The 5000-nt window shown below is 36.0% G+C and overlaps 1 protein-coding gene and 1 long non-coding RNA gene across 5 annotated transcripts in view; one reads left to right on the top strand and one right to left on the bottom strand.

Moving 5' to 3' along the window:
- The window catches only part of LOC135202509 (inactive tyrosine-protein kinase 7-like), a 197062-nt gene extending 192638 nt beyond the window's left edge, over nucleotides 1-4424 (top strand). For all 3 annotated transcript variants that reach the window (XM_064231942.1, XM_064231940.1, XM_064231941.1), the window contains exon 7: nucleotides 1-4424. This exon is cut by the window's left edge. The gene's annotated coding sequence lies outside the window, so the exon portion shown is untranslated.
- LOC135202510 (uncharacterized) overlaps nucleotides 3745-5000 on the bottom strand; it is a 1405-nt gene continuing 149 nt past the window's right edge. For both annotated transcript variants that reach the window (XR_010311753.1, XR_010311754.1), the window contains exons 2-4: nucleotides 4683-4850; nucleotides 4278-4433; nucleotides 3745-3873 (exon numbers count right to left, since the gene is read on the bottom strand). This is a non-coding gene — a long non-coding RNA (uncharacterized LOC135202510). The remainder of the gene's footprint in view (nucleotides 3874-4277; nucleotides 4434-4682; nucleotides 4851-5000) is intronic.

Raw genomic sequence — 5000 nt, 5'->3', positions numbered from 1 at the left:
AAATATATAAAGCCTAACAGAAAACAAGTTCGCGTGTGCTGGATGTACTACTTTCCAGACTGTGCATGCACGTGTATATAATACTAAACATTCGCGGGGTCTCAAGACCTTTCGAAGAAACCTTTATAAAAAATATATATAAAATAAATGCTCATTATTCAAATCATCTCTAGAAAATGTTCTGAAGGTGTGCGTATTTTGGCCACTCGGAAACTTTCCAGGGAAATGGCTGGAACAGACAGTGGCATGGAGTGACTAAGAAACTGGGATTTTGTGAATGGCTTCCAGCGTCCCGAGGCTGGAAGTTACTGGCTTCCAGACTCCCGAGGCTGTAAGTTTCTGGCTTCCAGACTCCAGAGGCTGTAAGTTACTGGCTTCCAGACTCCAGAGGCTGTAAGTTACTGGCTTCCAGACTCCAGAGGCTGTAAGTTACTGGCTTCCAGACTCCCGAGACTGTAAGTTACTGGCTTCCAGACTCCCGAGGCTGTAAGTTACTGGCTTCCAGACTCCCGAGGCTGTAAGTTACTGGCTTCCCAGCGTCCTGAGACTGTAAGTTACTTGCCAGTGATGAACTGAACAAACGAACTGTAATTGTTCTCGGGGACAACAAACCTGGAATATCCCACGACGGAAAGAAAGTTTGGACGGTGGTGATGACTCGCTGAAGCGTCGAAGAGTTGGAAACAAAACTGAATTACCATAAACTGAAGGATTTTAAAAGGAAATATATTTTTGTAGACCGTTGAAACATGAGATTAATTTATTAACGTCAATCCTGAACTTGAATACAGCGACAGAAGTGTGATAGACTATATAGGTATTAGTTGTAAATTTGCCATTTTGTGGACGCCAATGACTAGAGAATGACTAGTTTATCTTGAAAACTAGAAAAAGAAGAAGAAGAAGAATAAGATGAAAAAGAGTGCCAATCAAATCTGAATAGTTAAAAAGTCTTCTTGCATTTCATTTTCTTGGTGTCTATTCAATAAAAAAAAAAGTAAATTGATAACAAGCATCTTCTATTAAACAGTTTGTATTGAACGAGACGCACATTTTTACTGAAGTATGTGAATTGGTTCCAGAGCAATTTTTGCTTTAACTGTTCTGTTTATTAGTCCCTTCATTCGTGTTCAATACGTGTTTTGAAACCGGAAACTTCTCATTATACCTCGGAGCATCTTGAAGGGAATACTGGAACTGTCTTTCGTGTAGATTTCTTCCAGAAGGGAGACTCGGGATAAGTTTTGGAGTTACGACCATCTCGCAATAATTTAACGTTCCAAAGTTCAGCCTACACACACAATCCCAATGATAAAATTCGCTCTTAGATTCATTACCCTTCAAAGACTAATGCACTCTGGAATGCTATACTGGTTCGGATTCTTACCAACCTATGTACACCATACATTGTTTCCTAAAGCTAGTTATCAATCAGCCTGTCTTAAAAAAATGTCTACTTTTGGTCCTAAAATGGGCCCCTTGTGCTATCACTCGTAAGTCTGTACACTGAAACCATAGAAAGGTTCTTGGTATCAATATTTACTGGAACCACCTTTTGCAAGCTTAAATTCATCCTTAGTCTTACTATATAAGACCTTACACTGCCCCTTATTATATATTTTTCCAGGGCCTTACTTTGAAGTCTTAGATTTGTCCTCAGTTTAACAAACCTTAACAGGCTTGTATGCCAAAACGTTAACACTCACTGATCCTGATCTGAGTATCTCACATAAACTTTAACTGAAATTTAAGTTTGTTATCGGCCAAACTATCTTTAAAAGTTCAAGCTCTGAATCCACAAATATTCTTCACTCGCATCTTCCCTACAAGATCTTTTAGCGAAGTCTTAAACTGATCCTCAACCCTCCTTCTTTAAAACACTTTGTTTTATCTTAAATTTCCTTAAATCTGAGTACATTGCAGAATCCTGGCACTGTAACCTTCATTTTATCATCTCTTTCACCATACTTCTAAAATTCTGCTTTGAAATTTCAGCTGGAACACAACAAAGACCTCTTGTAAAGACAGTTGCTATGAGAAAGTCTCAAATTGGTCCTTGGTCCTAATGTCTTATATACACATTTGTACGGAACTATTCTTCTTGAAAACCTTACAATTTGCTATTAGTATATACTTGACACTTCAAAGTACCAACTTGTGTTCACCTTCCTCTACTCTTAAGCTTGAACAATATTTCCTTGAGTATACAATTTTTTGGGGACAAAAGTTAAGGCCTTTTGAATTACCAGGAAACAACCTTAGGTCATATTTTTACTCACTGTATAACAATCTTCAAAAAGTCCTTCACAATTAGTTACAGCAATAAACATTCCTTGATATGAGAGATTCAATAAGAGTAAGTAAAACATAAATTACCATCAGATTCTAAAACTTCCACCCTGTTAGAAATCTTGAAATACTCCGCCCCACATCACCGCCAACACCTGCCAGCAACACTCATACAGACCTCGTCATTGCTTTCACAAATCAAAAACCTGTCAGCAATCTAACCTTGCACAAGGATGGCGTAAGACTTGCAAGTCCTAAATTATTGATCTGAACATAACGTATCCGGTACAAGCAATAATAATGCTCTCATTGTGTAATAAAAGTCCACAATTATAAAGTAAACTGGATTACTATGTAAAAGACAAAAGCAAAGAAATTTGTCTTGCACACAGTAACCCAGTTTACTATAATTGTGGATTCAGTCTACTGTATAACAGTGGATTTTTTCTTTATTCCACAGACTGTTTTACTTAGCAATCCGTCAGTACCAAGCTAAAAATATGCATTTTATGAACCTGATCATGGTGTTCTAGCTGTGCCAACTACTTTTTTTAATTGTCCTGGCTTTTTCAAGGACGCATTTCCTTTCAAAGATCATAGAATTCTCTTCTGATGCCATACTTACTGTCAGTTACTGGTTCTGTACAGGTACCTAAAGCTGGCCTCCTTGATGCCATAATCACTTACTGCCATTTACTGATTCTGTACAATTATCCGAAACTGGTCCCTGGTGTCAAGGTATCCTACAGAGACATTAAATATAAGTCTACGTTTTTGTTACCAGTCTAACTATCCTCCGGAGAGATTCCTTGATACCAGCCTTTCCAAATGTTTTAGCACGTTTCTGCATTTCTGTAAAGCATCTGTTAAGTGACATGCTGGATCAGCTTCACTATTGACCATAAAAGTCCAACAGATAATTTTGTGGTGAAAAAATATTAAAAAATCAAAATATTACCTACTCAGACAGGTAATGTGTAAAACGTAAGTTGCATTTCTTACCCACCACAAGTCTGTTTATCAAGCAGTAGGTACCGTTCTACGTAGTTTGGAAGCACATACAGTTCCTTTATTTTGTCAGGTGAAACTTCCAAGACATAAAAGTGTACAGGCTTTCAGCTTTATTATACGGCTGTCACAGACTCTGACTGCATTGCATATTTTGATTTAACTTAACATTCCCTCGTTTCATCAACAAATTTATTATTATTATTATCATTATTATTATTATTATTATTTCAGTAGACGAAACCTATCCACTTGACACAAGCGCAATAAAGGGGCTATTCACTTGAAATTTAAGCAGTAGCTGATCGTGATACAGAGCCAGTGATTTTTCATCGCATGGGGGGAGACGCGAACCCGCTATATCCAAGTGGCATTTCAACAAGCTAACCGCTATACCAGCAGTGGACCAGACAAAACTCTCATTACTGTATAGTATATAAAACCGTCGACTCCAATTACTTACCATATTAACTCAAAAAATCTTTGCCACATTGACTCTAGAAACAAAAAACTTTACCACATTACTCTAGAAACTCAAGAAAACTTTACCACATCAACTCAGGAACTCATGAAAACCTTTACCACATTAACTCCAGAGACTCAAGAAAACCTTTACTACCATTAGCTCTAGAAACTCAAGAAAACCTTTACCACATTAACTCTATAAACTCAAGAAAACCTTTACCACATTAACTCTATAAACTCCAGAAAACCTTTACCACATTAGCTCTATAAACTCAAGGAAACTATACCACATTAACTATAGACACTCAAGAAACATTTACCACATTAACTCTAGAAACTCAAGACAAACTTTACCACATCAACTCAAAAACTCAAGAAAACTTTACTACATTAACTCTAGAAACTAAAAAAAAACTTTACCACATTAACTCTAGAAACTCAAAAAAAATCTTTACCACATCTACTCAGAAACTTAAGAAAAACTTACCACATCAACTCTAGAAACTCATGAAAACCTTTACCACATTAGCTCTAAAAACTTTACCACATTAACTCTAGAAACTCAAGAACAATTTCACCACATTAACTCTAGAAACTCAAGAAAACTTTACCACATTAACTCTAGAGACTCAAATAAACTTTACCACATTAACTCTAGAAACTCAAGAAAACTTACCACATTTACAACTCTAAAAAACCTTTTCAGAAAAAAACTTTACCACATTACTAGAACTCAAGAAAACTTAACCACATTAACTCTAAAGAAAACGCAGATAAAACCTTTACCACGTAACTCTAGAAACTCAAGAACACTTTACCACATTAACTCTAGGAGAAAGAGATCAAAATAACTTATACCAAATTAACTCTAGAAAACTCAAGAAAACTTTACCACATTAACTCTAGAAACTCAAGAAAACCTTTACCACATTAACTCTAGAAACTCAAGAAAACCTTTACCACATTAACTCTAGAAACTCAGAAAACCTTTACCACATTAACTCTAGAAACTCAAGAAAACCTTTACCACATTAACTCTAGAAACTCAAGAAAACTTTACCACATTAACTCTAGAAACTCAAGAAAACCTTTACCACATTAACTCTAGAGACTCAAAAAAAGAAAACCTTACACTATAACTCTAGAAACTAAAACACATTAATCTAGAAACTCAAGAAAACTTTACCACATTAACTCTAGAGACTCAAGAAAACTTTTTCCACATTAACTCTACTTTA

This window comes from Macrobrachium nipponense, chromosome 30, assembly GCF_015104395.2.
Source record: "Macrobrachium nipponense isolate FS-2020 chromosome 30, ASM1510439v2, whole genome shotgun sequence".
In the NCBI taxonomy this organism is placed as follows: domain Eukaryota; kingdom Metazoa; phylum Arthropoda; class Malacostraca; order Decapoda; family Palaemonidae; genus Macrobrachium; species Macrobrachium nipponense.
The sequence above is the reverse complement of the archived record's forward strand: the minus strand, read 5'-3'. Positions and strand labels throughout refer to the sequence as shown.